General features: G+C 52.5%; 1 protein-coding gene across 1 annotated transcript in view; it reads left to right on the top strand.

The window, feature by feature from the left end:
- Positions 1–9,645: 9,645 nt before the first annotated feature.
- Atp1b1 (ATPase, Na+/K+ transporting, beta 1 polypeptide) overlaps positions 9,646–9,781 on the top strand; it is a gene marked incomplete in the record, with an annotated part of 22,793 nt that continues 22,657 nt past the window's right edge. The window contains 1 exon segment of the mRNA XM_005398203.2: positions 9,646–9,781.

The raw sequence follows: 9,781 nt of genomic DNA, 5'->3' as shown, positions 1-9,781 counted from the left end.
ATTATTCAAGACCTTGGGCAAATGGTTTTTAAAAGGAAGTAGGTCCTTGGGCAATGAGAGAAAAGGACAAAAAAAAATCTTTGGAAGGTAAAGCATTTATGATCCTTTTAAAAAAGGAACCTGCCCTAAGGAGAAAGAATCTTAGAAAGGGAAGAAAAGGCCTTTGGGATGGAGTAAAAGGAACCAGTGGTGGCCGGAAAGAAAGAAAGACAAAAACATTCACCCAACTCTTGCCTTGGGCTTTTCACCCTCTGTATTTAAACTACATTTCCACTTTAAGACACAGGAGACTCTGTTTTGGTTTTTGTTTAAGGAAACACGGATTAGAGTTCGCCAGCTCCCTGCTTTGGATATCTTCAATAGGTGACCATATGTCTCACTAAATTTGGAGGCTTGAACTCAGCCTCCGGTTCCAGGCAGTACTCAGTGCTCGGTTCAGAAGGCCAGGGGTGGCACCACACTGTGTCACCAGTCCTCAGGGGATAAAGGTTGGTGGGGGAGGCAAGAGAAGGAGTTACTCCTAACAATCAAGTCTTTATTGCCGTCGCATCCCCTGTGCAGAGGTACTACCCAGAAGCACACGAGGAACGCACATCCACACAACATAGCCTTGACTGCCTAAACTCGGCTAAGAGCTTCCTCCCCCATTTCCCTGGCATTTTTCACATCTCAAAGACCAGAGTAGTAGAACAAGTTTATTTTTTTTTCTTTCTTTTTTAACTTGAAAGAGTCTTGCTATGTAGTTCAGGCTGGCCTTAAACTCACTATGTAGCCCAGGCTGGCCTCCAAATTGCTGCAATCCTGCCTCAGCCTCCCAAGTGCTAGTCTCCCCAGACTTCTCACATTCCTGACAGTGGAGTTCTCAAGCATTCCATTTAAGTTACCCGGAAGGATAGTTCACATGCAGTTCCTGAGCTCAACCCCCATAATCTGATTCAGGAGGACAGAGATCTGCCCAGGAATCTGCATTTTAAGGAAGTTAACCAGGTAAATTTGATGCTGGGGCCAACAGGCTGAGGAACAATGCAATTAACTGCATTAGGGTGGGAGACAAATGTGTGGGGGGAGCTGCCTCTCTCTCCTGCTGAATGAGTGCACCCTGTGTGCCATGATCGGCAGGCACCTGGACACTAAGGTAGGGAAAGCCGGTCCTCATGAGATCAAAGTGCAAGCAGATAATCACACAAATGAATGTAGAATTACAGCTGTGACCAATGGCACCAAATATTACACGGTGGCGGGAAGACCCCTGCCGGCCCTCTGAGCACCTTCTCAGGGTCTTCTATGTCTCTACTCCCGACTCCTCCAATGCTTTACTCTCAGAATGGATTGTCTGTCTTACCACAAAAGAAAGGGATCTGACCTTTCTCCCTGAAGAAGAAAGTGTTAGATAGTGGTCCTCTTCCCGACTTTGGTATCTGAAAAAGGTCTGGGCAATGCTAAGGAACACAGAGCAAATCAACACAGGCTGCATTTCCCTGCATCTTGTAGCAGAGACACCAACAGAGCTTTTTGTTTCTAGCTGGGCAATGATGCTCAGAGTGAGGATCACGTCTCGGTTATCCCGGGAGTTAAGCCCTGCCCTAGGGCCATGTTCCCTTAAGAATGAGGGGTGTTGGGAGTGATGTCACAGTTCCCTGACAAACTCCAATCTGCTTCACTCTATGTCTTCCTTTAGGAAAGGGTATTCTAGACTCTACACCTCTAAGTATTGTGTGTGTGTGTCTGTGTAATTGTGCACACATTATTGGGAATTAAACCCAGGGCCTGCAAACTAAGCTATATCCCCAGCCCTGTTTTTTAAGTTTTAATTTTGAGACAAGATCTTACTAAGTCACTAAATTGCCCAGGCTGTGTTTGAACATCCCATCCTCCTGCCTCAGCCTCCCCAAGTGTTGGGATTACGGGCATACTCCACCATGCCCAATTATTTTTTCTTTACTTAAAAAAAATTTTCTCCTAATCCCAGGCATGCTCCCATCTCCCTGAGACATATGCACATTTTCTGTGCTTTTCCGCATGTTCCCCCTCCCTGCCCTGCCCTGTCCCCTCCTTCCCCACGCACCCTCAGGCAGGCTGGGACAGGGCTTCTCAGCTCTTAGGATGGAACACCACATCCCTCTCCATGTGCTGTCCCGTCACCCTGGGTAAAATAACCAGGCTGCGTGACCACCTCCACCCTGCAGTGCCCAGCAGAGCCCAGCACAGGGAGTCCCACCAGAAGTCCAGAGCTCCTTCCTCTCTGATCTTCCCATCCTGAAACCCTCACAGTCTGCTCAGGGATGGCCCACCTGCCGCGCAGGGGGCGTCTCCCTCCTCTAACTCCCTTTGCTCCTCAGGTCAGCAGCATTCACTGGGGCGCACAACCACTGCCCACTGCGCACTGCTGCTCACTTGTTCAGGGCATTGTGTCTCCTCCCAGCCAGACTGTCCCCTGTGAGAAGTCCACGCCATATCTGAAACAGCCTTTGTGATCCCTTTGGTTTCCCAGGCAATACGATGCGGACAGCAGGCAACCGGCCAATGAGGGATGGGTGAATATAGGCATCCAAGACGGGTTTTTAGAACTGTGACTCAATGAAGATTTACATTACTTGGAGAGCTTTAAACATGAAAAACAAAGAGGTCTTACCCTGTTGGTGTGGAAAAGATTCAGTTAGGCCCAGTGGTCTTGAGCCTGGACTCCTGAGTCAGATTCCTGGGTTTGAAGGTGGCCTCCCTTCCCCTAGCCTTGGAGACTTAACCTGTGGGAGAGTTAGTTATGCCATTTGTAAAATGAAGATAACAGTAATAGGACCTAGCCGGGTGGATATGGTGGAGCACGCCTGTAATCCTAGCACTCTGGAGGCTAAGGCCTGAGGATCGCCAAAAGTTCAAAGATAATGCAGTTTTTCTTCTCCCGTGTAGCTTCTAATAACACAGTTAAATGAAGCAATAATTCCTGGGGAAGTCAGGGGCTAGTACACTATTGCTGGTCATTCCCCTCATGTACATGGGCAGCGCCCTTGGTGGCCCCCCTGTAAGGACAGGCACAGAGAAGACTTCAAGAGTCAAGCAAGTGAATGTCCAGTGTGTGTATGTGGGGAGGGGTGTCGCACTGCGCAGCTGGACAGGAGGCCATCAGGGCTTTAGGATCACCGTGGTGACAGTTCAGCAAAAGTGCCCTGCTTTTCAGTGGGCTTGCTGGGAGCACTGCCAGGTGCGTGACAGGTGCGAAACACTGAAAGACGGCATTTATTAAAGCTGTCATCCAGCTCTGATACACATACCTGAACAGCCAATTTGCCTAAAGGATTTGTTCCTGGGGAACATAAAACTCTCCTCAGTACTCAGTAGATAGATGACTATAATAAATTAGGTTGTAATCCAGTTTATGCAAATTATTTAGCATCTTTTTGCTTCCCAGCTCCTCCCCAAAGTAAAATAAAAGCAAGATAGCTTTATTTCATTACTTCCCTTTGTTTGGTCCCTGCCAACTAACTGCACATAAATGCATTATTTCGAGAGTGATGTGGAAAGGCACAGCACCTCAGAAAGAAGAATATTTCACGGGTGCAGGAAGCTGCTCTGCGTGTTTGCCCGCTTACCTGTCACCTGCTTGTCTGAGACTGTCTGCCTGCCCCAAGCCAGCTACCAGCCAGGCAGCCATTTGATCCTGTGTGATTCCCTGCTTCTTTGTATCTTGGCCACACCAGAGAGAGCCGCATGGGCCGCCGTAGTGGAGGGGCCTGGGTCTCCCAGCAACCTGTGACCTGCTAGGAAAATGAGAGCTGTGCCAATCTGATTCCCTCTGCCTGGAATTCAGACCGAGAGCAGAGAAGGCTTTGCCAATTAGCTGTGGGAACAAAAGCAAGGCAGGACCATGAAACCCTTCTCCAGTTACCTCCGCTCAGACACACTGGGTACTGGGGAAGCCCAGGAGGCAGAGAGAGTCAGGAGGTGGTGAAGGCAGCTGAGTCGCTGCAGGGGTGATGGCTAGAAAAGCCCAGGAGAGTCCCTGAGATGCCAGGGTTTGTAGGGCCTCATCCTGGAGCCCAGGAGCTGGGGCCCCTGCCTTCTGCTTTTAAGCACCCGCTTCATTTGCGTTAGATTTTGAGTGAGGAAGTGTCCTTATTTTTTTGCAAGTACAAAATCTTTTTCTAAAACACTTACCTAGCTGGGTATGGTGACATATGCCTATATGCCTATAATCCTAGCATTTAGGAGGCTGAGGCATGAGGATCACAGCCAGTTTATGGCCAGCCTGGGCTACTTCATTCAAAGCCAGCCTGGACTACATAACAAAACCCTGTCTCAAAAAAAAAAAAAAAACCCAAAAAATAAAAACCACTCATGTGATTTCAGTGTTAGAAAGGTCTTCTCTCAAGAAATCTGTAAAGCTACAGTGATAAAAATGTGTGTCCAGATCACACATAAACACGAGTGGACCCTCTATACTCCTCAAACCCAGAGCTCCTGCTTCAAGAAGGACAATGAGAGATGAGAAATCATGCAGAGGGAAGCAACAAATAGGACAAGGGGGTTAGATGAAAGCTACCTCATGGAAAGATTGAAGAAAAGTAACTTTTCTTTTTTTTAACTTCAGAAAGTAAAAATTAAGGAAATGGGAGAGATTTTTTCAATACATGTAGAAATGCTACACAGCAGAACGTGCACCTTCTTCTTCCTCCAAAGTCAAGAAGTAGGAGGCTGAGAAGTGTCTAAGGAGACAGGGTTTAGCTCAGTTTCCCAACAATCGGCTCTTTTGCTGCAGGTAGGGAGTAGGCAGGCCCTGGGAGGTGTTCAGCTCAGCTGGTTACCTTGTCTCCAAGGACAAGGGCTTTGGACTGGAGGCCCTCTGACATTGTCTTCAACTCTAACCACAAGGACTTTATCCACAATGACTACCATTACCCCCTGGGCCTTTCACTAAAGCTGCACTAAAAACGTGAAGATTGAGCAGACCATAAAACAGACATTCCCTTTATCTCCAGAAGACTTCAAGTCTTCCAGCACAAAACACATCATAAAATACAGCGCGGCCTCCTCATCTCATCTATGTCTGTCCCTGGCACAGGAGGACACGTCCTATGTGGTGCGATCACTGAGCTCACTGACTGTGATTAAGCCTCTCCAGGAGCAGGGTGTCCATGGCCCCTTTCAAGCAGATGGAAGGAACTTTTTATTTTTGAGATGGTGTCTTGCTCTGTTGCTCAGGTAGGACTCCAACTCTTGTGATCAAGACAAGTGATGTTCTACCGTGCATAGCTTCCCCTTCTTCCCATCCCACACCAATGCTGGGGTTAAACTCAGGGCCTTGCACATGCTAAAAAGGTGCTCTACCTGTGGGTGACCCTCACCTCCAGCCCAGGAACTTTATTAGTTATTTATTTTTGACACAGGGTCTGATTAAATTGCCTGGGGTGGCTAACCTCCAATTTATAATCCTCCTACCTCAGCCTCCTCAGTACTCGAGATTATAGGCAGGCATCATCGTGCCTGGCTCAGGTATTGTACTTTATTTTTTAAAGTGTAGAAGATGGACTGCTTCTTGGTGCCAGACGGTTTTCCAAAGGAAAAACAAACTCAACCAACTTACCCACACTCACAAGTAGTAAGGAGCAGGCAGACTGGTTCTGAAAGCTGGAACAATAGTTTGTCATCTCCTCCCCACTGGACTTCATCCTACCATCTCCCAATCACGCAAAGGAGTCATGATTTTTCACAGAGACCATGCCCGTTGGTGGCTCTGCTAGGATAAACACAGCAGAAAATGTTCTCTGAGTGTCCTTTTCTGTCTGCTACCACACACCTAACCTGAAAAGGCCATGGTGGGTGGAGAGGAATCCCAGCTCATCTAACTACCGCCCAGATGCCAACAGCAGAGCAGAAAGCAGCTTATGGAAGTCTGCCAGGGACTTGGCGGCCAAGGTGACAAGCAGGTAAGGACTCCCACGGGTATGAGGTGGAGCCCAACTTACCAGCAGGCCTTGGTCAAAAGGCCCCTTTGCATTATTTTCACACAGGGTCCTCCTGCAGTGCCAGGATTCAATTAAGACTTGATGACATAGGGAAGTGCCAGAATGACCTCAAATGAAAGTGGCAAAGGACTATTTCTATTTGTTTCAACACAGGTTCTCTGGTTTCTCTAAAAGGTTAGAACCATTTGGGAGAATGGTTTGTTTTTCTATTAAGCCTGAGGGGGTCCACTAAGCAGCACAGAGCGGTGCCCCTTGGGACTGTGTGAGGGAACTGGGCCCAGCCTCGGCAGGTTCCACTGGGCGTCCATCCGTAACCCTGCTGTGGAGACCAGGCATAGCCCTCTGCAAGCCCTCCTTCCTGAGCTGCGCCTTCTGCTTGCTTTGCACTGCAAACACAAACCCAGCCTTTCACTGCACTGTCAACGCTATCAGGATGAGTCACCGTGCAACATGTCCCTTCATCCCCGCCACTGTACTTAAAATACCCTGGGGCTGGCCGAGAGGGCCCCACCTTGTGCGAGCACGTGTGTGGACGTAGGATTGGCAGCTTGACCCTCCTCAACCCTCTGCAGAGAGGACTGCACTGTGTTTGCAGTGGGGTTCAGAGGCTGAGGGCATAGACGGTCGACGGCTGGAGGGGTTCTCCTCCTCCGCAGCTCTGCTTCTCTCCCTGCAGCTGGCCAAGTCCCACCCTTTCTCACAGGTGCTTCCCTGTTAGCCTTGATCTCCAGCACCAGGATTTCATTGCTGGTGGTTTCTCTGTCCAGTCTTAGCTTCTGCCTGGTCACCTTGCTACCGTCAGGGCTGCCCCCTCCTTTCACCTGCTGGACTCTCCCAGCTCTGCCTCCAGGATTCTGCCTCATCCCAATAGCATCCGGTTGCCTCCTCTTGGAAGCTGCCATTCTCCCTCGGCAGAGGGCCCCAACCTCTTGCTATCTATCTGCTGTCCTTCCTGTTCTCTGCTGCTTCTCCTCCATCCACCCACACACAGCATTAGCCCAGGACAGCACCAATCACAGGGCTCCAGAGCCAGCCCTCTTCCCTAGCTGCCTAGAGAAAAGGATGAAAAATCACACTCCTCCCCCTAGTCTTTACCCCCAGCTAAGACTTTCCTCCTACTTCCTCCTGCAGAGGAGCCCTGTGTTCCTTCCCCAGGCCCGGAAGGGACAGCTTTCTTGGTTCCCCAAGGCCTGCACTGCCCTCTGCCCAGCCACAAACCACACACGTTTCACCCTGCTGCTATAGCACCCTGAACTGGAGGGGCTTGGGACACAGCCCCACCCAGTCCAACCCAAAGGGACATTATGTACTTGAGTTGTTCATTACCTGAGTTAGAGGAGGTCACAGAGCAGGAAGCAGGTTGGGAAGCAGGGGGAAAGGTGGCCTAGAGGGTGGGGCATTTGTCAGGGTGACCTTCTAGGGCCTGATGGGAACGCAAAGTCCTGGCAGGGGCTAAGTGGCAGTGAGAAGGTGGTAAAGTCCGAGCCACAGCCCCAAGGCTAGACAAGGTCATGAGGAAATACAGTAGTGGAATTATAATTCAGCCAGCTACTTAACAGCACACGCTCCGCACCAGGCACTGTGCTTAGTGCTTTCCCATACCCCCCACCACGTAATCTTTGCTACAATATTTCACTTCAGTTTTACAACTGAGGGGACCGTCCAGGAGACAAGCGACTTGCCCAAGGTCATATACTGGGCAAGTACTGAAGCTGAGAACATGAATGAGTCTGTCCTGCTCCTCCTCAGGTGGGGAGGGGCTGGTTGGGTGAGACCCTTCCAGGCAGGTCGGGCAGGGGGTGGTGATCTCGGGGGACCCAGAGTATGCTCTCCAGCAGCAATAGCAGCTTGGGGTGCAAACTTGGGAGCGTCTAGGAACTCCAAGGGAGGCTGGTTTGAATGAGATGCTGCGCTGACTAGGCGGGCCAGACCTGCAAGGGCTTCATCAAAACCTGGGGGACAGTTCACAGGCAGTGAGGGACAAAAAGCAGAGCTGGAAGGCCGAAATTTGAGGGGGAGCTGTCTGCCAGAGGAAGACAGTAGGTCAAGGACAAGAGAGAATGCTTATCTTTGGCAGCCATAGCATCCGTCCTCTTGGCATTTGCCATACCCCTGGAGAGCTAAGGTAGGACACTTCTTTCAGAAAAAAACAGGTTCTAACTAAAACGTCTTAGCACGCGCTTCTTCTGAGGAGGGGAGGAGAAACAGAGGGAGGTCAAAGATGGGTAGGGAAGAGAACCCCATCTCCGTCAGCCAGGGCAGCCCTTTTCTTTCTTTGCCCCTCCCCTTTGGTGGGGCTGCTTCTGCCCTCAGAGTCTCTTCCCTCTTGCACCCAACATACATGCCTTTCCTGTGGGAAACCCTGCAAGAGGAGACTCCCACCTAAAGGGACCCAGGCATCCTTATCTGCAGGTGTAGCCTTTTCTTATGGTTCTTCCACCAACGCAGGGCTTTTTTAACCTACAGACGGCAGGGCAAGCAGGGGCGGCTTCCTGTCTCAACACTCCGGCTCACACCCTTGTCCTTGACTCTGCCTGCAGCTGCCGCGGAGCTGGCTGAGCATGTGGCTGCCTCGCCCCTCACTCTGGAACCATCAGGCCAGCCCAGGTCCTGCACGTGAGCCTCCAGAGAGCTCGCTCAGAATCCCTGGTCAGGCTTGTCTTAGGCCTGCAGGGTTGACCTCACTGTTGACCTTGGGGACAGAGCGTGGCCTTAGCAGCATCTCCCTGTTGAAGAAACCCTCCATCTGAGGCCTAGGCTCTCCCTGGGGGGATGTCCCCCACCACCACCACGGGGACGGGGCTTCTCTGCAGCAACTCTGTCCAGCATCCCCGGGTTTTCTGCCCTGTCACTGCCTGTGCGCACGTGTGAGGCTGCTCCGGGCTAAGTGGAGGGGTTGGAAGCACTCGAGTGGCTTCCGTAGGACGCAGAGTCAAGGACAGGAAGGCTACCGTGTTACAGGTCGGCTGAGCCACTTCTGGCCCTAGGAGCGCAGTCCTCCCACGTGCACTGTCGCCCCAGTGGAACAGAGAGCGTGGTAGGTGGTCGGACAGGCGGAAAAGCCTGCCAAGGAGAACAACCGCCACCACCGATCCGGTCTGGGGAGTGCCGGCAGGCAGCTGACTGCGGGGAGACACTGTCCCAGGTCCACACTGGCCTGGGCCACAACCAGTTCCCCTAGGATGATTCTGGCAGCGCCCTCCGGAGCCTCGGTTCCCCGCTCCCGCCCTGGGTGGGTCTGGCAGCGGTCCTGCTCGAGGTGGCTCAGGCCGCCCACAGGAGCAGTGCTCAACTTGGGCAGCCGGCCGGGCGGGCTTGGACCCAGAGGGTGGGCCGGAACTGCGGTGGGGGCGGCAGGTGCGGGAGCAGCCGGTCCCGGGGTGACCTTGCCCCAGCCGGGCTGATGGGTGGGCCTGCAGCCAGGGCAAGAGGGAGGTGCCAGGGCAGGGTGGAGGGTAGGACGCCCCTCGTGCCCCCTTCCTCCCTCTCGGCCCCTCCCGCGGCCCCAGCCGCCGGCTCTCTCCCGACGCCCTCCCGCCAGCTCCAGGCGCCTTTGTGCTGGCCCCGCGTACCGCCCCCTGCGGACCACGCTCCGCCCCCCTGTGGGGATTGGTCAACGTGCAGCCGGTGGGCGGGCCCCGCGGCAGAGGCGCGGTATATGTAGAGGTGGGGCGTGCGCCCTCAGCCACCTTCTAAGCTCTTGGTCCGTGCGTGCGCGTTCCGGGCCTGCAGTCGCTCCGTCCGTCCATTTGTCCCACCGACTGTCGCTTGCTCCTAGCCCGTCCCCGCTGAGGCCGCGGAAGGCGGGGGTCCCGCGCGCG

This window comes from Chinchilla lanigera, unplaced genomic scaffold (assembly GCF_000276665.1).
Source record: "Chinchilla lanigera isolate Chin_1 unplaced genomic scaffold, ChiLan1.0 scaffold00061, whole genome shotgun sequence".
Classification (NCBI taxonomy): Eukaryota; Metazoa; Chordata; class Mammalia; order Rodentia; family Chinchillidae; genus Chinchilla; species Chinchilla lanigera.
The sequence above is the reverse complement of the archived record's forward strand: the minus strand, read 5'-3'. Positions and strand labels throughout refer to the sequence as shown.